Raw genomic sequence first — 22,544 nt, 5'->3', positions numbered from 1 at the left:
AGTTGCGGTCTGTTGTACGCCTTTCCGCCTATACCACTTCTGCCCAGAGTGCTGAAGAAGATCAAGCGCGACTGGGCCCAAGTCATCCTTGTGGCTCCGGACTGGGCTCGAAGGTACTGGTATCCAGAGCTACTCAGTATGTCAGTCGATCCCCCAGTTCGTCTGCCTCTTCAGGAGGACCTTCTGTCGCAGCAGCAGGGGACGGTCCTCCACCCGAACCTGTCCAGTCTCCACCTCCATGCTTGGAGATTGAGCGGCGACAGTTGAGGCCATTTGACTTGCCTCCTGAAGTCTGTAACATCATTCTGGCAGCCAGGCGTCCCTCCACAAAGTCGGTATACGCCTGCAGGTGGAACAGATTTGTGGCATGGTGCACAGCAAAGGCTGTGGATCCTCTTTCTGCCCCTCTTTCTGAGGTTCTTCTCTTCCTTCTTTCTCTTGCCCAGCAGGGCTCTGCTCTGGGCACTATCAAGGGCTACCTTTCTGCCCTTTCAGCCTTTCTCAGGCTACCTGATCAGCCTTCTTTGTTCAAGTCCCCTATTGTAAACAGATTTCTTAAGGGCATCCCTCACACGTTTCCTCCTGTTCCGTTTGTGATGCCTCAGTGGGACTTGAACCTGGTTTTGACATTCCTGATGTGCGCTCCCTTTGAGCCACTTCACAACTGTCCTCTTCGCCTTCTGACTTTGAAGACTGCTTTCCTGGTTGCTATCACCTCTGCCAGGAGAGTGAGTGATCCCCAGGCTCTTTCTTGTACTCCACCTTTCCTTTCCGTCCATCCGGACAAAGTGGTGCTTCGTACCAAACCTTCTTTCCTGCCCAAGGTTGTCACGGCCTTTCACATCGGGCAGTCTATCACCTTGCCAACCTTCTTCCCGCCACCGCATCCCTCTAAAGAGGAAGAGCGGCTCCACCGTCTAGACCCAAAACGTGCGCTCTCATTCTACTTGGATCGCACACGCCAGTTCCGGGTGGATGACCAACTCTTTGTTGGTTACGTGGGCGCTAAGAAGGGGAAAGCGGTGCACAAGAGGACCATCTCCCGGTGGATCATCCTGTGTATCCAGGCATGCTACTCCCTGGCTAGGAAGGAGCCCCCGGTTGGACTGCGGGCTCATTCTACCCGAGCGACGGCGACTACCACTGCCCTGGGCAGGGGTGTGCCCTTAAAAGACATCTGTCAGGCAGCTACGTGGGCATCGCTGCACACGTTTGCAAGACACTACTGCCTGGACAGTCAAGTCCGGAGGGATGGCTTCTTTGGCCGTTCCGTCCTCCAGGACTTTCTGGTGTGATTATTGGTTCGCAGACCCACCACCGGGGTTGGTATTGCTGGGGTATCTATTCTAAGGTAAGGAATCTAATACTAACGTGTCTCTTTCAGATGCACAAGTTACTACTTGTGTAACGATATATCTGTAAGAGACATTAGTTAGTATTAGATTCCTTACCGACCCACCCATCCTCCCCGTTCTGCGAACCAATATCTAGGGTTAGGGTTGTCCCCTTCAGGGCCCTAGTTTCAATGGCACCAATGTTGGTTTTTAACATGGCTCTGCGTTTCTGGCGCGGAAAAGCTGTGTCTAAGAACTGACGTCAGCACGCGGAGGTGGCGTCTAAGTACTCCGACGACGTCATCACGGCGCCCACGACGCAGACGACGGACGCGGAGCCGCAGACGACGCCTACCGACGCGCAAGGGTACTGCTACGCAAAAATTTCCGGATCCAGTCTGACGCCTGGGGATATTCTAAGGTAAGGAATCTAATACTAACTAATGTCTCTTACAGATATATCGTTACACAAGTAGTAACTTGTGCTTTAGGCACAAGGACCCCTCTGACAAAAGTTTCTAGAACCTGGTACTCCATCATAGACAACCATAAACGCCCCCAATTACCACAGCAAATAAGGTTTATGGTGGGGAAATAATATTAAACAGTGTTTAGCAAACCAAAGGTCAATGAGCGTGGGGGTGTAGTCAAAGATGTAGCTATAAACAAAGGGCCTAATTTATGAAGAATTGCAGTTGGGCAGCTCCGCAAGTCTTCTTGCTGAGCTGCCCTATGCCAATGCAAAAGGGCAGGAATGCACAGTTTTTGATGAAATACAGTGCATTCCTGTCCTTTTCCCTTGCGTTGGCTCACAAATTGCTGCCTAGCACCAACTTAGGCAGGATTGGTTTTGTACAGGAAGAGGCACCTTCCTTCACAAAAAATCCCCAAGAGGCGTTTTCCTCTTTCTATGTGAGCTGCAGACGAAAAAAAGAGAAATAAAAAACATTTCTCCTCGTTACACCACCACTGGTGAGGCGTCCTTTTTTAGAGCTGCCCCAGATTTACCTGATTTTGTAAATATGGGGCAGCATCAAAATCCACAAGTGTTGTGTGGGAACCGGACGCAAAGTCCAAGGAACACCTTCTTGACGCAGAGTAAGGAAATGCAGTGACTTGCGCTGCTGTATGTCTTAATATCTACGAGGCAATGGAAAGCCATGAGGTGTGACTTTGCACTGCCTCATGGGTATGTTGAGACGCTTGCGCCACTTGAGTGTCAAAAAAAAAAAAAAAAAAAAAAAAAAAAAAAAAAAAGTGCTCTGGTGATGCAAGCCTTTTATAAAGAAGCCCCAAAATAGTTGTTACGTTTTTTAGGTCTTTCACCAATACGTATCTCCATAAAATAATGGGCAGTGTAAATGAAAAGAATTTGAAGAGTTGTTACTCAGTGGGAAATGCACTGTAGTACATTATGAAACCTCTATTTGTTAATGCACTGCAGAGGTATGTGTGTAACCAGAGAGCCACATAATTAAATCTTGATTGGTGCAGTGGAGAATAGGGATTTGTATTTTTAGTGCTACGAGGTCATAGCCTGTGCAAGAAAGCAATGTGAATATGTAAGTCATTATTTTATACTTGCATTACACACGGTGTACGATAGAATGCTGCAAAGCGTGCACATAGTTTTACAATAAACAACATGGTGCCTCCAGAATGTAGATTTTAGAAATACCATAAAGTATGCAATGCATTTTGTTTTTACTTAACTGTCCCTTCTGCATCCCTTTAGGAGTATTAAGGGCTGTGTAAATGTAGTTAAAATTAAAATCAAGCACTTACCAGCCCAGTTAACCCTTTGCACTTCCGCTCAAAAAACAAATCTTTGTCATCACAAAGCTTGGAGTGATTTGATCATTTAAAGCTAGAACCGCTCCCAAGCATCCTTCCTTTACACTTGCAGATTAACTGCTAGGCACATTTGCATTTCATTCAGGGTTGCAGCTGTTAACAATCTAAATGGATGTATGTCTTTTTCTAAAAGGAAAGCAAACATTTTGGATTGCAGGGACAAGTGAAGCTGGGGAATGCGTAACCCCATTCCCAGGACTCCACGGCCCTCCTGGGAGTCGCGCCCCACAGATAGAAGACCTCTGCAGTACAGTATTGGCGTGTCCACCACAAGTGAACCACAGTGGGTTGGAAACTCCACTTTCTTTAGCAGTGATAATCAAGAATACTACATAGAGAAGGGCCCATCCCCTCCCATGTCTATGGGATAGTGGTTGAACCAGGGACCCCAACCTTTAGGGAACTGCTTGAGGCATCCACGCCTTATAGGTAACTTGTTCTACCACCATATAAAAGGTCCATTCCTACTTTTCATTCTCAGAAGGTGGCCTGCTCAGGGGCACCCCAGTGTGTGGCCACTTCTCACTTCGCCAACACAAGACCCAGATTGCTAAAGAGAAGTTGTTTTCTGGGTAGGTCTAACTTGGTGGGTATCCCCAGCAGGACGAATTTGGGGTCTATTGGCAGGCATACACCCAGTAGTCCTGTACAAGCTTATCAAGGGCCAGGACCACATAGTATGCATGATTGACCCATCCTAGTCCCCATATCTCCCCAAATCTGACAGTTAGGCACCACTGCCCCATCAAATCTATGTAGACTGGCCTTATGATAGTATACCCTGTGTAAGACCTTCAAATGAATAGGTCGTAGGCAGGACTTGATCGACACCTTCCTCAAGTGCATCAAACCTACTTCTCAATCTGTGTTGTCTAATTACCCCACCTCACTCTTCCATATTGCCTTCAGTCTCGTCAGGGTATCTGGGACGTTACTGAGAATAGTCTTAGAATTCCATGAAACCGCTTACCCAGCTACCTCACCCTGGAGGAGTCTCCCTTCCCAAGGTGCATAATCCACAATGTCATCTAGCACGACCTTCTCAATTTGCAGACATGCTGCAATTGTAAGTATTTAAAATACTGGGTATTATGTAGATTATATTTCCGCTGTAAGGAACTAAAGGGGAACAATGTGCACTCCTCTGTGAGATCACTCAGCTTGGAGATTCGGTTAGGGTCCCACTGTCCAAAACCCTTCAGCTTCCCAAATTCCTTCAAACATGTTCCCACCCATAGGGGCGTCTTCCGGGTCAGCCGTGTGTCCCATTTTGTCTGTCTCCCCACCCCTTTTCAGGCACCGATGGTCATCTCGGTCGCTGTCAGTAGTTTCTTTGACCCCCTTTTACCCGTACAGATAGTGTAAATATGAGTGGGCTTGGAACTGGGTCCTCTCCAGCAAACATGTTGGGTGATTCACTGGTAAATAACCACTATTAAGTGCGCTGCCCAATAGTACACCCTGATGTTGGGTGGGAAATACCTCCATTGCATTGATTCCTCTGCAAAGCCCCCAGTGCCATTTTAGGGTGAACCCCATTCCACAGCAGCGTCTGTACTTCACTATCTATTCTTGCAAAAATGTCTTCTGATATCTTATGGTAGGTATTTTGATGGGTGAACAATAGCTTCGGACGTTCAACTATCTTATACATAGCTGCCCTCCCTAGGAGCTTCAGAGGCAACATCCTCCACCTTTCGACCTCCTCGTGGAAGTCTGCAATTACCCTCCGAATAATGTGGTCTAGGCTGGCTTTTTCTTGGAGGTCACATAGACACCCAGGTACTTCAATTCTAGCCAATCGATTCGAAACTGCTCAGGACAGTCCAGCTCGAGAAAGGAGTCTCCGGCCCGGTAGAGGCTGGTATTGACCCAGTTGATGCTGCAGCCCGCATGGGATCCGTAATTTTCCAATATCTGGAATATACCAGGCAGCATCACAGTCCGCCTGGTTACGTATAAGATGATATCGCCTGCATACAATGATATCCATTGGTCAACCGGTTCCCCACCCCGCCCCCGCCTCCACCTTTGCGCTAAATCCTGATATCAGGATGTGCAGGCAAGGAGCTCCAGCACGAGGGCAAACACAAGGAGATAGTGGGTACCCTTGTCCCATACCCCTCTCAATGGGGAATTCAGTGGATAGGCCACCATTAACTTGGACAACTGGTTTTTTTATGTACAGGAGGTCGATCCAGGCAATATATTTGGGGCCACACCTCACCAAGGCCTATCTGAAGAAAGGCTAATGCCAGCATCAAATGCCTTCTTGGCATCCAAGGACAGAATTATGTGGGGATCTTTCCAAAACTGAGCCACCTCAAGCCAGTTATAAAGTCTGCAGAGGTTGAGCCTGGTCGATTTTTTTAACACGAAGTCGGATTGGTCCAGTTGTATTCAAATCGGTAATATGAGTCTGGTGGCTAATATTGTAGCCAGTATTTTCGTCTCAGTGTACAGAAGAAAGATCAGGTGATAAGACCTACATTGTGTTGTAGGATTATCTGGTTTATGAATCACTATTATAGTAGAGCCTCTTTGGCTTAACTGAACATTTTGAGCAAACATGGACCCAGGAGTCCACCATTTTCTTTTGTTTTTTAATTCAGCCAGCATGCCATTAGGACTCAGAGGTTTTCCCATCTTCAAACTTCCAATAGCCACCAGTACCTCAGAGAGGCCCACATCCTCCTCCAAAGCCTGTCAATTTTCCATTTACAAAGTTGGGACTATCACCTCTCCCAGATAGTTTTCCTTTTGAGTGGCGTCTGCTAATGGCAGAGCCTTATAAAAGGCAGCATAGTATTGTGCAAACTCCTTCACAATTTCCTCAAATCATGACATAGGAAAACCCACCCACTCCTGTTCTCAGTCATCCACCTAGTCTCAGCTTCCTTTCTACCTCGCTAAGCTAACAGCTGCCCGCCTTATCCCCGGAGTCATATAGATATTGCTGCGTGGAAGGGATCATGGCTCTGGCTTTTTGATGTGCCAACGCCTGGTATTCCCTGCGAACTATTTATCGAGCAGGATTGATTAAATTATGTAGGGAGAATAGCCAGAAGCACTGGCTTGCTATTTTTTCATTTTAACTAATGTGTACAAAATAATCATAACTATCAAAAATACAAGGATTTCTTAAGAAAGAAAAGTACACAAATCCAGCAGATAGCACAGAAAATATACCCAATAGGGAAAATGTTACTTAGCCGGTAAGTACCTCTTTGTAGCATGTAGTGATGTAGATCTCATGCTTTGCATACTTGTACCAACTAGTGCTGGGCTCATACTTTTCAAAATAGTTTTTCTTTGAAGTAGTCTTCAGAAATACAAAATGTGCTGTGACCACTCACTTACTGGACAATGTGCATGGGCACCAACTACACGTTACATTGTTTTTCTCACAGCAGGTGAGAACGTGTATGAAGCGCCAAATGATCGTAGCATGGTGTACAATGCATATTGTGCGGTGTCCAACAGGTAATAAAAGTAGAGATTTGCAATAAGGAAAATGCTACTTACCAGTATGCATCTGTTCTTGGCATGTAGAGCTGCAGAGTTGCATACTGTTGCATTATGTGTAAGCAAGGCCTGACTTCTACAGATGTAAGAGAGAGCAGATACTGTCCTGGACATTGGCCTTTTTTATGGGATCCACGTTTTTCTAAAATGCAAATGTGGACACTGGTTTAGTGAGCCTACCTGCTTCCTACAGAATGGCTAAGAATTTCTCAGGGAGATTTCAAATTCTATGACCCGAGGTGTCAGATTTCTAGGTGGAGCTGTCTGGGTTCTGGTCTGGCCCCTTCTCTGTGTGAGAAAGTACAGCCTGAGCGGGAGCTTCTTGTGGGGGCTGGTGGCATCTCGTGGCAGAAGGAGTACCAGGGCTGCCTTGCCCAAGTGGGAGTTACCAAGTTGAGTGTCAGCGATGTTGGCCTCATTTTACTCACCACATGTGGGCGAGAAGGAACAGCATAGGCAAAAATCCCCGACTAATTCATCAACAGTGAACTGCCCAAGGACTTTGGGTGTGAATACCTTGAGGCAAAGTACGGCCATTTTGCGTTTTCAGGGGTGGAAATCAGGTCTATTTTCAGTGGGCCCCAACGCCTAAAGTACTGTGAAGAACATGCAGGTGGATTTTTCAATTGTGGAAATGTTAAGGACTCCTGCTGAGCAGGTCTGCAAACCTGTTGCCACCCCAAGAAGATTTTTCACTAGACACTATCTTATAACGAATTTCCCAATACCAGACCCCCTGAGCGAAGGCAAAGAGCTGGGGAGTGTGTGTCACCCTGTTTCTGTAGATAGACATCACATGGAGGTGATGTCTGTCTTGATGAGACTATCTTTACCTGAATGACTTGGAGGAAGATTACGAGGGCTAGTCATATGTAATTGATGTGGCAGCTCTCATGAGGAGTTATGGCATTTAGATGCACACCTTACCCTATGAGAGCACCATAGTAATGGTCACCGGATCTGAGGAATCAGGTCTGAGAAAGGCCTGCCTGCAGCAGGTTGTTGCTGTTTCACCAACACAGAAAAAAGGGAGTACTGCCCTTTACCAACTCTAGATGCCCATAGTGACTGTCACGAGCAGACTCTACTACAGAAACCAACTCTACGCCGGCACCACCCAGAATCTCCAAAAGAAACTGCAGACTGTCTAGAAGCCTCGACCAGGCTCATCCTGAACAGCCGACTCCACAACCACATCACCAACCACTTGAGAGACCTTCACTGGCTACCTGTCAAAAAGAGAATCACCTTCAAGCTTCTCATGCAAGCCTACAAAGCCCTCCTCAACGCCAGACAGGCATACCTCTACCACTGCCTCTCCTACACTGCCACCAGACACCTCTGGTCGGCCCAAATGGCCCTAGCCACCATCCCATGGATCCACAAGACCACACCTGGAGGAAGATCCTTCTCCTACCTCATTCTGAAGGCCTGGAACGCCCTGCCTTTGCACCTCAGGCAAGCACCATCGCTGCCGCAATTCAGGAAGGACTTCAAGACCCGGCTTTACAAGATGACTGAATAATTGAGCGACCCTCCGCCTGTGACAATTATTCTGCGAGGGACTCTGGAGGGTGTGTATGTGGAACCTTTGTATGTTGCAATGCAGATGCACAACCCCATCATCCTTAGGAGGCATATCACAGTACTGACTAACTCAGCTTAACACTTTGTTTGTGACCCAGGTTTGGCTGCGTAGGTCTCCGAGATGGATGTTGTACTTGCGACCCTGGGTGTCAATTTGCTCGAAAGCCAGTGGTCTTCAGGGTCGGATCAAAGTCCTCTTCTTACGCTAACGTGCTAAAGGATACAGTCTCCAGGCTGGGCTTGCCTGGGCTGCCAGGATTCTCCATTATCCAGTGCCAGGTGGGTGAAGGAGGACACATGATCCTCAAAGGGAATACGAAGGAGTCCCAGGCATCAAACATTGGTCAGAACTGGGGTGGTAGAGTGGGCTAAAGAACAGTGATGGATTAAACCCAGATCTTTTGACTGGGTGTGAGTGTTTGGTTCTGATGCTCCGTCCATCACCACCCCCTTTTGTATCGCATCAAACATTGGTCAACCAAAGGTGTCTGGTGAAGTAATGTAACCGAACAATGTCAAAGTGTGGACTAGTTTTCTGTAGCTGCAATGCCGAATTTTCAACTGTGTGGCCCAAAATAGCATGAGAAACTGGACAAACTCCGACCCCCTCTGAGTGGTAAATGGGCGGGGGGGGGGGGGAGAACAATCAGAGTGGGTGCCCACATGCACTGTTCAGAAAAGGAGGAGTCAAAGGACATCTTGTGACTCAAAGGACTTCATTGAAGAAAAAAACAACTAGTACATATCCGAGCCCAACACTAGAAGGCAGGAGTATGCAGAGCATGTGCATCTACAGCCATGAATGCTACAAATATGTTTTTGTCTTACATGGAAGCACAGGAATGTTATGTTATGTCATTAACACTGTTTTTTCTAACTCACGGAGTGAAATAGTTTGTGCAAAATCCGGAAATGTTGCACTCAGTAGTTTGAAGTTTATTTATTTTTGCTTGATTAATTAAAACCATTGCATACAAAGGATAAAATTTCTCATGGTTGGTGTTAAAAATGTAATAAATGGTATTTTAAATAGCACAAATAATTAAAACATTCTGTACGTTAGCCATGTTCGATACCAATATTATTTTAACTATGGCTGTTCCTATTACATTCCAGTTGGTTTGTGTAATAATTAGTCTTTTTGCCACTCAGTCCAGTGTTTTATTCTTTTTGCAGTTATATCAAGGAATTTAATTAGCGGGCAATTTAGCTGAACCAGGTCGGGGTTGAAGCACATCATTAACGCTTGTCTGCATGATCTGGCTCCGTACTGTTTGAATGCTGGCTTTAACAGAGTAACCCTTATATCTTTTAACATGTTGCAGATGCATATAATATGAATTGCGTCCTCAATACCGCTGCCGCATAAACTACACTGCTGAGCTCCTTCCTTTCTCTCCCAAGGCGGCAGGAATTGGTTAAAGGGACCTACCCCCAGTCGGAATCTTAGGAATTTTTCCTTGATGTTAATTTTTAATCCCATATTCAGGTAGAGCTGGGGTTTAAGTTTGTTGTATGTATGTAGAACCATCCAGCCATGTGATCGTTTGGCTAATGCTTTCTTGTCCTCAATTGCGGATAGTAAGCTAGTTACTTTTGTCACAGATTTTTTTTAATGTTAGATGGTTTACCTGGATGTCCCACAGCTCTCTTAAACCTAGGTCTTTAATACATTCCTCAAGGTAAAACACTTGCTGGTGATTTTCCTGGGTGTGAGAGCTCCATCCAAAGTTGCTCGTTCAGGGTGCCCTTTAAATCACCTTTAATTTTATGCCAACATTTCACGTATGCTCCCATACGTTGAAAAGACTGTTTTTGTAGCCCAAATTCCAATCTTATTTGGGCAGGGGAGACCATTCTGGGGAGTTGGAAGATTGCACGATATGATTTGGATATTATATCATCAAGGGTTAATGAATCCTTTCCCTTGAGCACTTTGCTCCCGTAAGTAATCGTTGGCTGGAGTTTTGCTTGTAGGACCCGTATTAGAGGGTCGAGTGTCAGGTCCGGTAAAAGCTTCTTAAGGGCTTTATAGCTAGGTAGGTCGTTGCACCCTTTCGCCGGAGGGAGTCTAACTGTGGTTTGAATAAGTTATTTTGGTCCAATATTACCCCAAGATATTTATAGCTTGCTCCTTGTTCCAAGCGATGACCATCAAGGAAATAGCTCAGATGTTTCTTCTTGCGGTAATTTACTGCCATTATTTTTGTTTCGTTATAGTTTATTTGTAGAGCGTTTTCTTGTGAGTATGTATGGATGACATTCAGTAGGTGTTGAAGACCAATTGGGGTCCTGCTTATCAGTACTAAGTCGTCCGCATAAAGCAGGTTTGACAAAGTAGCGTTCCCAAATTTTGGTGCATGAGCTGCACAGCTATTCAGTCTTTCTGGTAAGTCCGCTAGGAATAGATTGAATAGCGTGGGGGCTAGAACGCACCCTTGTTTAAGTCCATTTGAGGTGGGAATTGTATTTGATATTTGTCGACCATCACCAAGCTTTATCCTGACCCATGTTTTGGTGTGTAGGTTCCTTCGTTGTAATAGGAGGTTTGACGTAATCCCCCACCCACTCAGTAGAAAGCAACCAGGCCCTCTGAAGGTTATACAAGGTATGCCTTTTTTATTCTGTGAATCCAGCTATGTTTATATCTAGTCATCACCTTTGATACACGGTGTTCATACCAGCGGCCTCTGGTAGCACCCCTTTATATGCGGAGCAATCTTACTTATATTACATATGTGTTTTCGTGCAAGGCACTTGCATAAAAATGTCCCATTTGAGACACAAGACCTTAAGAGAAGTAAAATGTTTGTCCTTTCTGTACTACAAGTTCACTCCTAAAATAACTGTTGTTTCTAGAACAGAGTCTGGGTTGCAACACAAAACTGTACAAATTAAGTAGTACATGTTCTATTAAAATATGAATCCTTTTTCTCATCTTGTAAGAATTACATTTAAATAAGTCAGGATTTTTTGATGCTGCAGGGGTCTATCACCAGCCCATCACATTGGGACATTAATACTTTAAATACTTCCCCATGTTTCTATCAGTATAATATTTGAATATACTAATGAAAACTGAAAAGTGACAAGATAAGCTCTTTAATCATTTACCACAGAACAATATGGGTAATGTTTTTATTACAACTTTTGATCTCTGAACTACAGATTTGTTGTTGAAATCCGCAAATTACATAGTCGACGGTGGAATACATCAGGTACGGTAAACCCATATACGAAGGAAAACACTGAGGCTGCACAGTCACATTTCTTCAGTGGTCCTGGTTATAATCTGAACTCCAAGAACATGTTATTGATTGATACAATGAACTACTCTTTGCACAGGTGGCTGAAACATTTTGTGTCACTAAAGAGGCAACATCCTTGCAATGGCACCAGAGAAGCCTCTAAATGTCACCTTCCCAAGCCTCGAAAGCTGCTTGAATGACAAAGTTACATATTCGCTTCAATCACATCTGGAGACCAACATTTCTAGGACATTCAATCACTCAGCTCAGAACGTTTTATCCGAGATCACTGAAAATGTGTTGCTCCATATAGAACAACCAGAGATCCTGAACCTCCCCGACCCTCCAGCAGCAGACAACCTGGTGGACCAAGACATTCTGCTAAGTGTTTGGTGAAAAACAGGTGGATTCCCAGTAACAGCTTTACAGTTGCATACATAATTTTTTCCTGATTTGGAGCGAACTCACCCGCTATTTTATTTTTTTAAGTTTAATATAGCGCTAGCTTGACCGGTCAGTATCAGAGCGCTTTACATACCCACTGTAAAAACCAGAAGGAAATTGCACTACATAGTAGGCAGACAGTAAGGAAGCAAACCAGAGATGATAAAATACAGCATGAAAAATGAGTAAACAGTGCATCAGAGGGGGGGGGGGGGAAGTGTATAACACAGTCCGGTCACCAACTATCCTTGAATGTCGAGAGAGTAGTCAACTCGGATATTGAAGTCTAGGTTAGTTGACGCCTACGCACTGTTCTAAGAGTTGGTATTCTGTTTATAGCACTTTGAACATGGTCATAGGCACAGATCAAGCAGAGGTGCAGTTTGCTAGGCAATAGTCACAGTTCCGGATGCAGAAATCAGTATGCACGAGTCACTAGAATGTGACTGTGTTACCCTGCTCACGGCTGGCGCTAACAGCTGCCCTGTCTGATCCAAGGTTTAATAACTGTAGACCACATTAAGAATATCTGCAGTCTTCACTATTGCTTTAATTTCTCTCTGTACCTGCCACACGTAATTACTCAACACTAACTGACACTCCCAAGTATCTGTGAAGGACACTGCTACTTACTTTATAGGATGAGTTGTTAACTTACTGGATGAAGGACAACAGAAGGCCCCTAAACATATCTAAACTAGGTTTCTTTCAATTGGCAATCACACCAAGGTCACTCTCCTAAGTGCAGGATTAGTGAGTGCACTACTCTCCAGTACAGAAATCAAAAAAACATGGAAGGTTAGCTTAGCAGAGCTTTGCAAATCGGATCACAGCCAAACACCGCTTTTCAACTCAAGTTTATGAAAAAGGAAGAATCCTTCTCTCTGGCAGAGGAACCACTTTATTAAACTAACTGTGACTAACCTTTCCTGACTGGATTACTACAGTATCAAAGTCAGGGCACCTCTGGGATAACAGGCTCAAGATGTTACAGATTCAAGCAGCTAAACTGTATGATTTAAAGAAACCAACCACACCACCAGCACTTTAAATGTGATCCACTCGCTTTGGAGAAGAAAATTCAAAAAGCTGCAGTCTGTGCAGAGATTCATCATTGGCGATAGAGGACCCTACTTATCGCGAGTTGGTAGTTGACTTTTTTTCACCTCAATGTTCCAAATGTTATAGCAGCGAAAAATCCCTATTAGCACAATCAATAGCATCAGCCCTGTCAAACACTCGTAGAGACAAATAACATCACAGTAAGTGTAGCCTCACAAAATACAATACCATGCATTAAATGGAAAAGGAGTGTCCAAATTAAGGGTAAACTGTCAAACATTAACTACGTTTATATTGCAATAAATCACACTGGGTCGATAACCAAGACAAAATAAATATCCTAACGATCACCTCAATACCATGGGCAAGAATTCCAAATTAGTTAATATAAAATTACTGCTGGAGCTAATGGTTAATATGTATAAAGCTGTATATGTGTGTATGTAATTTTTATAAAGCACAAACCTAGCCAAAAGACAGTGAACATTGTACAGAGGCCAAGGAAAAGATGCAGTCAACATGTGATTTTAGTGTAGCTGGTTTCTGAACAGTTAGTGCAGCATTATGTAGTGATCTTTAACCCCTTCCCTGCTGCCGTTGGCTGTCGCGAGCACTACCTTCGTAGTGCTGCGCACGTTCGACACGGCCCTGTCCGCGCAAGAGAACGCCCGCACCGCGGCAAAATTACTGCCACGGTTAACGGGTTAAAAGAAATGTATTGACAACTCTTTCCTAAATTAGGTCAGGATTTGGGCATCTCGGATGGCTACAGAGATGTAGTTCAAGATTCTTAACGAACAGATACAGAAAGCTGGTAAAAATGTTTGCTTTTCTTCATAAACAGTCTGATGGTGTCCTGGCTTCGGTATGCGGAGAGCCACCAGAGATTGTGAACTTATCAGTCAGTTGGGAAGGGGTATGTTTGTGACTGCTTTGTACCTATATGATGCAGCTGGCTTTAGAGTTGGTTCGAGGTGGTCTGATGTGGTCATATTTCTTCAAGTCCTTGATGGGGTGTGCTGCTGCATGTGTGGAGGCTACAAGGATGCGGGGTCGGGCATTACCACCATCCAAACACATACATATCAAACATACCTGTAGCTTAAAATGCTGCTCTACAACGGTGATACCTTAAACACCAAAGTGTTAATGTTCTATTACCGTTATTGCTACACTAAAATGTGTATGTTGCCATTACCACAAGGATGAGGCAAGTGCATCTGCCTGTATAATGGGTGCTCTTGGTACGATATCTGCCTTCACTGGGATTAGGTATGTTGCGTTTTCCATAACATCAGGAAGCCCTGCTTAATAAGAACTATAGAAATATTACGATGCCACTCAATAGATGCCTCCAGAAACACTAGGTGTTGTTCAATGTGTGTTTTCAGAAATATAACGGCTAAGTATGTTTACCGGGAAACATCGGGGTGCTGTCAGATGGTTGGGGCTGCCTGATAAGGGCTCCCAGAACCATTTCGGGGCTGCAGTATTATGGTGTTTCTGCTCAGTAAGTAGTTACTCGATGAGTGCTACCACGGACTGTGGACGCTACAAGTACAACTACACCAAGATGGGGAATCGGATCCATCACTTTACCAAGTGCAGCTGCCGTACCGGTAATGTCCCAAACATTAGCTGCTAGCAATGAGTGATGCGCTTCTGTGGTGGTACGACTAAACAGACAGCCTCCTAACGTCAGTGTATTGCTCTATGGCTGTTAGTAATATGTTCCAGGAGCAGCTTTTTTTCCACCCACTAAGAAGCACTACAAATCAGCACCCTGGTGTAACAATATTGCTCGCAGCTAGTGATACGTGACGAAAAAGGATTTAAAAAATACCCTGACTGCACCAAGATGTTAAAGGGAGTCCAGGACGGAAAAACTAATCTTAACCCGAGTCACTGCTTCAAAGAATTCACCCCAACCAGTCTGTGCTGCCCAGGGACTAGCAAACACTATCTAACCCGCTCTTGCCGCGGTGGTGTTCCTCGTGACAACTACTGCCACCACATTCCCCTGAGCGTGCCCCAGCACTCTCTCTCGCCACCCTGTCCCTGGCACCCTCACCGGCTCCGATGTCCTCGGATTCCCGGATCACCCAGTGATGGCGCCGTAGGCAGCAGACAGGAAGGAACGCGGGCCGGGTGCGTAATGGTGACGTAACCAAAGAGCGCCACCGGCTTAAACTTCTTCCGCCACACTCTTCCGGAAACGATGCTTGGTTTTGGCACGCTAAATAGGAAACTACGTCAGTACAGTGGAAACCGCTTTTTGACCTGCTACGCCGGAAATTATCTTGAAGCCGGGTTTTTCAAATGCGATAAGAGGAAGTAGTCGGACGCCTCGCAGTTTTGACAAGTATTAAAGCCGGCTCCTGTCTGGTGGGTGACAATACCAAGAAAACAAGGACCATGGTTTGTGAATGGAAAGTGGCGAATTCAAATACTTTGGCTCGAAAGTGTAGGAAAATGCGCTAGCATGCCTTCTCGAATTAAGGGAATAAGTAGGATACTCGTGTAGGGTGATATGTGCAAACAAGGTCGAATAGGCATTGGTATTTATAGGTCTGGCCTTAATAGGCAAAATGATGCAGATATATATATATATATATATATATATATATATATATATATATATATATATATGGTGAATAACTCCAATACAATTTCCCAGGATGCGTTGCGCATGCAGAAACACTTTACACTTGTATACACCTGAAGACGTCTGTTGAGAAATGAGGGTGACTGAGTTTACGTCTACCTTTTTTCGCCATCATATAAAAATATTGGACATCTTAGAAATAGGACTAAAACATGTAGCGAGTGCTGTAAAATGACACCTTGCCTGACCCTTAACAGATGGGCAGCTCACTGAAAGGGACAAACATCACTACAATTTTTAATACAGTTGTTACGTTTTAGCTATGGAACTAGGAGACTTAACATCTAATCCTAAATGTACCACTTTTCCTAAATATGCTGGAAATAAGCACCGTATCGTAAATCATGCCCACCACAGTACAGAAATATTTCCCCGAAGGGTAGTTCCTTGACCTTGCCATCAGAATTAATGCCACCCCTATTGGTGTACTAGTTGGAATCCATGGAATCAGGAGGAATGTTTTTTAATTACATTTTCCGCAATTGGAAAAATTGTGTACTCCTGGGCAATCACTCGTTGGACGTATTCATTTCCTCATGTTTTGCTAAGGTAGGAAGCCATTAGAATTATTTTAAAAGCTTCTATTAGGACTGTGGTTAAAAAAATGGTCTGCATATACCCCCAGGCAGGGTCGATCCATGACCCAGTTTCATAGCCTTTTCACCAAACTGTAATAAAGTAGTAAAATAATATCCTTTCAAGTAAGCAGTATGCAATTATAGTCTCTGGTCTCCTACTTTACCCAAATGTTTGATTTATCACAAATCATGCTTTCCTTTTGCGCCCCAATCTGACCATATGTAAATACTGTGAATCGGGCTTAGTGAAAGAACTAGACACCACAGGCATGTTCTCGGATAGGCCTCAAGCAAGTGTTTTATTCACACATTCAGGCTTGTTCAGATGCAATTGTCCACTTTCCCTATTAGCATCTCTTAAAACAAATTGATCCTGAAGCCGGGTCGTGCAGGGCCTTTCTTTTGCTGCAGCTGTCACGCAGTAAACACATGCTTGTTGCAGATAGGAACCTCTTTACTGCTCATGTAGGTCTGAAAAGAGAGAAAGCGACACCCTGCTAGGGACTTCATGGTGTCACACCGGGTAACTCATATCCTCCAGTTGAGCTTTTTGTGGTGCTAGTCCTGAAAACAGCAAAAAATGGGACACTTGGTCACTCGCGCCACCTCCCTGGGGCCAACAGGACAAACCACCCTTGTACAGGAATAACCCATAGAAAACAGGACAGTTGGCAACCCTAGAATTTATGCATGCCTATGTTAGCTTATCGGAGACCAATCTACTGGCTTTGCCAAGGATTGTTTATTAGTGAATATAGAGTGCTTCAGCAGGCAAATGCATCTTGTGACGAAACACAAAAGAAGCCAGTTGCAATCAACACAGATATTCATTTGTTCTATGGTGAATATACGACAAATAATTTAACACGATGATTCAGTTATATTTTTGAGAAGTAAAATAGTCCATGAGCATTGTAACACAAGCACTCCATGGGTGAAAAGATCATACCTGAAACTGCCAATACCATTAGATGAGAGAGTTAATCTGAATATTCTCTAAAGAACTGATATGAAGAGGTATTGAGTATAGCTGCACTGCCATGCCAGGCCTAAAACGTGGCAGTTCCATTCCAGATTTTTAGAATAACCATGTAAACTAAATATACACATAGGATTAATTAAAAGGGAACTTATTTAACGATTATACTGAATGGATGTCTTGGACACAGTCTTCCTGGACCAATTTTTTGGAACTCTTGTCTCCTGGGTTAGGTATGTGGTCATAACCCCCATCCCACTTTAATCACTGTACATGATATATGCAACCATCCTAATCTACTGTATCCTTCCTTACACTCCCACTATTCCCTTTTCAAAACGTCTTCTCTCTCTACAGTATGGAGTATCATAGAATGTATACACTCTACAAGTGTGACGCCTGTCCTAAGAGGTGGAATTCTTACTTATTGCTCATTCAAATTCCTGGTCCTTGGTAAGTGCTGTTTCCACTCAAGGCCACCTAAACTTTATTTTGGCAGTTCTAATTCTTCTGAAGAGTGCTTCTGTGTAAAACATTGCTTCACTGCTACAGGATTAATTTGCGCCTTTTTTAATGTGTGTACTATATTGAGTGTGTGCCACAGGCTAATAGTTTTGCTTCCGGTCAGAAGGACCAAGAGTCCAGGCTGTTAGTTATACAGAGGATTTGTTGATTCTTTTCAAAGGCGTAGACATCATTTTTGGGCTGGGTCTTAAAGTGCATTAAAATGAGATGTTAAGTGATTCAGGGCTCGAAAAATTAAAAAAATGGTACTAGTCCTGCAGGTCTAGTACCTTGAAAAATCCCCTCAACCTAACTGCAACCTACTTGACCTCCGTCTCTGAAAGCGAGCAAATGTGACAATATAACAAGATTTAAAGGCATCTTTATTGCTCATTAACTTTGTGAGTAATAAACATGCCTTTAAATCTTGTTATCTTGTCATATTTGCTCCGTTTTCTGAGACAGAGGACAAAAGTTAGTTTGTCTTCCTATTCGCCAGAAAGGGCGAGTAGGACCTAAAAACAGCTCGCCCTCGTTAAATTTGGTTTGCATATGCGAGCTGTCGAGTGAATTTTTCGAGCCCTGTGATTGTTACTCTATGTTGGAGATAGAATGTATAAAGAGTACAGTATAGTTTTTTTGAGTGAGCACTTTCAAACACCTTGACTCTGGAGCACTTCCCCCTCACTAGACACTTTACTCCCAAGGGCATTGGCAAGATGTGCGGGGCCTATTTGACCATGGCTTGGCACAGCACATTCCCAATAGATCTTCTTGGCACAATAACTATCAGAAGATATTTCCCTAGCCAGTAATCCTCTGGACTAGAGAGGGCTGGCGATCCATGTCTTGATAAATTATTAACCGCATAGAATTCCTGAATGTGTACTGCAGGTTACAGCCCTTCTAGGGACCCAGAGTTCTGTAACAGTGTCTGTTGCATGTGTTGCTGTAAATGCACATGCATTTCATACTCCTGCCGCCTAGTGTTGGCCTCGCCCTGTAACAAGTTTTTTCTTCTTTAAAGGTTTGCTGCTTCCAGGACTAGCAAGACAAAAGCACGTCCAGGTTGCCGAATCGAGTACTCCAGTGAGACCTTCTTCCCTCAAACAGAACTGCTAAGATAATGTGGACAAATACAGGGTACTGAATTGAACAAAACACAACTAGAAAATATAGAGAGGGTCCAAGAGAAAAAATATTTATAGACCTGCGAGAAGTGTATCCCCATTTACAATAATCAAAAACACAGAACTTCAAACTTCAAAAAAGTGTAATGAGAAGAATGTCTCTCAGAAAAGGCCCTTTGGGGAGCAATCCCTTTTAGGTCGAATGCCCTCACTCACCATACTATGGTGAGTGAGGGCATTCGTCGGGCATTCTTCCTAAAAGGGATTGCTCCCCAGAGGGCCTTTTCTGGGAGATTTTCTTTTCATTACACTTTTTTGAAGACCCGAGAAGTTCTGTGTTTTTGATTACTGAATTGAACACCCTTCAGTTTTTTCCACAGTGCAATGCCAAATATCTTTGGCCCGACCTCCACAGCTTCTGCCATCTTTATCTCTCTCCGAGCACAACAAAGTCTTGTTTGAGTACTCTGCAGTCTTGCGGTGCAAAAAGATACTACGATAGAGGAGAGGAAAACATTGGGCTCATCTTAAAATGCACAATCAGTCGATTGATGGAGTGACAAAGGTTTTTGGTGACCACGACCTCTTGAAAACGAGGCAGAAGAGGCAGGACCTTTGGGGGCTAGGAACATACCGGCCAATGACCTGTCCACAAACTGTCTTCTCACCACTCTTAGGGGAAAGAGATTGAGGGAACACTTCCAAAGTCAAAACCAGTATGGTTAAAGACAAAGTCCACTCCCAGGGCGCCGATAAGTTCTATCCCAGTGCAAAGTACTATCAAGAAGACACACATACATGCCATATTGTCACAGCAGAGCACTGCTTCTGAGCGAGCTGGCAATTCAGCCTTGAAAACTTGATGCAAAATCCATCAGTGTCTCGTGCATTGCTGGCTTGGGCTCCGTTTGACAGTGGGACAAGACCTCCGAGCGGAACAGACTTCTTAGGAAGGGAGCCGAACATCATGCCTCCACGCCTAAGTAGGCTAATATGGTCCCTCCTTTAGTGCCAACTCAGTGTTGAAACAACACCCGAGGCCCACAACTCGGTCTTCGATGCAGAGATTGGATGTTTCCCAAGCGACTATCCTCAAGACTGTTGGAGGTACTGGATGCACGGCAAAAGAGATGTCAACCATCCTGACAGTGGAATGATCTCAGCAAAACCCCAGGGGAAAATTTCCAGCACATAGCCCGCCCATAGCTAAAAAGAGAAGGCTCACATTTGAGTAAGAAATTGCCTTTGAGGATCCTCAGCATCTGTGGCCAACAAGGCACTAAGGCAAGGCCACAAGCCCTATGCCTTTGCAGATTCCACCCAGGCACTCTCCTCTACTTCCACCGCCTTAACTATGTTCCCCACACTCAAATTCTTCTCCAGTACCTCCTCCACATTCTCCAGAGGGGTCAGTCAACTCTTATTCAGAAACCATCAGCTATTATGAGCAGGGTGACCCACACGTCTAGCCTGGTGAGGAAGGTGCAGACGATGATCCAGAGGACGATTAAAGGTCGACCCAGCATTTTACCAAGACCTTGAGCCCTACCCACCACGCTGTCGCTCCCTGATGATAGAACTGCATATCACACAGTGGTTCAGAGCATGGCTCATCGCCATAACGTGGAGATGTACAGTATAGAAGAGGAGGATGACTTCCTGGTTGAAACTTTTTCATGGACTGCGTGCACAGTCTAGTTCTTACCAATGCACAAGGAGATGCTTAAAATAGCCCATGAGTATTTTAAAGACACAGCGAGGGTTACGTTTGTTATGCCAAGGGTGTGGAGGAAGAGCATTTTAAGGCGTCACCCACTGTATATCAGAGTGCAAGTTCCCCTGACTCTCTAGTCATGCATATTGCATGCAAGGGGGCATCTATCCAGGTGATGGGAAATGAGTGCCAAGTGCAAGATCAGAACCAGATTCTGGAATGTACAGACTATCCATGATACAAGAAAGCTGTCTCAGGTAGCCTCCAAGATGTGGAGCTACAACCCACATATTCTGGCGGTCAGCGAAAGTAGGTAGACCAACCCTGGCAGAATGAAAACCACCACAGGAGAGACAGTACTGTACTCTAGAAGGGACAATGAACAAAATCACAAAAGTGTAGCGCCCTCCTGAGCAAGGGGACAGAGAAATGCCTGAGTGGAAGCTAGTCATCCGCAGACTCAAGGCAGCCAGGTTAAAAAGCAGACACTTCAACACCACCATTATCCAGTGCTGTGCTCCATCAGAAGACACAGAGAAAACAGTCAAGGATATATTCTACCAACAGATGCAAGCTGAGCTTGAAGCCATGCCAAACCACAAACTGAAGATTGAGGTGAGAGACTTGAATGCTAAAGTAGGAAACGACAAACAAACTATGAGAGAGCCATGGGAAAGGAAGGTTGTGAAACAATGAAGGACAATGGACAAAGACTGTTGGAATTTTGTGCCACAAATGGTCTGGTCATAAGACCGACTCTCTTCCCCACCGTGATATAGACAAACTGAGTTGGTGCTCACCCAATGGCAGTGACAGAAACTATATTGTCCACCTGATGATAAACGGCACCTTCAGACGCTCACTGCAAGATTTTAGCATGAGGAAAAGAGCAGACATTGGTAGTGATCACCATCTAGTGACCACTCTTATGATTTTGAAGCTCCAAAAAACAGAATGCACAACATCAGGACAACATCACTTAAATGTGGCAAAATTACAGGACCACAAGTCCAAGAAGGCATTCGTCTTACAAATCAAAAACAGGTTCCTACTCCTGGCAGAAATGGAAGATCAGTATGAGCCAACTGCATATGCAGTCAACAAGACATGGGAACATGTCTTTTCAATATATGTGAAGAGCAGCAAAACATACTTCAGGCCCCAGAAAATGAAGAGGAAAGAATGTATCAGACAAGGCACATGGCAAGCTATTGAAAACAGGAGGGTAGCAAAAAAGAAACTCATGGAGGCCAAATCTGAGCCTGCAGTAAAAGTATAGGCAACAGTACATAGAAAGAAACATAGCAGTCAAAAGAAAGACAGGAGCTAACAAGCGGGCGTGCATGGATAACATTGCTAGCCAAGCAGGGGAGACAGCCAGTAGGGTAAAAATGGGAGAAAGTATTCAAGATCTCGAAGATAGGGGTGTTGTATCTTGCACAGGATTTATCACTATCATGGACAAGCAAAGCAGATGACTCACAAGAGAGAAAGAGAGAGCAGGTAGCACGCTGGGCTGAGCATTTCTAAAAAGCCTTGATCAGACTTGTAACAACATTATTATTAGCAGCATAATTTCAGGTAAAAAGCATACATACAATCCAATGTTTCATTTAGCAAAATCAGTACAATTCGTACATATTTCATTGTTTAAAACCATTAAAAACATACATGCAATTCAATATTTCATTTGGAAAAACCAATACAATTCATACATGTTTGATCGTATAAAAAACTGAACAGTATTGATACAATGCCTAATTTGGTTAAAATCATTAGATAAAAATGTCATGAAACATTGGGATTTTAGGTCCATCTTGTAATAAAATCACAGTTTTTATTTTTTATTTTTTAAAAGACCTTTATTACTTAAGATCAGTTTTGACATTCCTCGCCTACAACCCTTCGGGCCGGCTTTCA

General features: G+C 44.2%; 1 protein-coding gene and 1 long non-coding RNA gene across 4 annotated transcripts in view; one reads left to right on the top strand and one right to left on the bottom strand.

Moving 5' to 3' along the window:
* The window catches only part of EIF3D (eukaryotic translation initiation factor 3 subunit D), a 102,710-nt gene extending 87,459 nt beyond the window's left edge, over positions 1 to 15,251 (bottom strand). For both annotated transcript variants that reach the window (XM_078684161.1, XM_078684162.1), the window contains exon 1: positions 15,126 to 15,251. The gene's annotated coding sequence lies outside the window, so the exon portion shown is untranslated. The remainder of the gene's footprint in view (positions 1 to 15,125) is intronic.
* Positions 15,252 to 15,333: 82 nt separating this feature from the next.
* The window catches only part of LOC144825532 (uncharacterized), a 169,837-nt gene continuing 162,626 nt past the window's right edge, over positions 15,334 to 22,544 (top strand). Inside the window, exon 1 of one of the 2 annotated variants that reach the window (XR_013609453.1) lies at positions 15,334 to 15,439. This is a non-coding gene — a long non-coding RNA (uncharacterized LOC144825532). Of the gene's footprint in view, positions 15,473 to 22,544 lie in introns of both variants that reach the window. The other variant, XR_013609454.1, reaches the window with a different exon arrangement.

The sequence above is a fragment of the Lissotriton helveticus genome, chromosome 1_1 (genome assembly GCF_964261635.1).
Source record: "Lissotriton helveticus chromosome 1_1, aLisHel1.1, whole genome shotgun sequence".
In the NCBI taxonomy this organism is placed as follows: domain Eukaryota; kingdom Metazoa; phylum Chordata; class Amphibia; order Caudata; family Salamandridae; genus Lissotriton; species Lissotriton helveticus.
The sequence above is the reverse complement of the archived record's forward strand: the minus strand, read 5'-3'. Positions and strand labels throughout refer to the sequence as shown.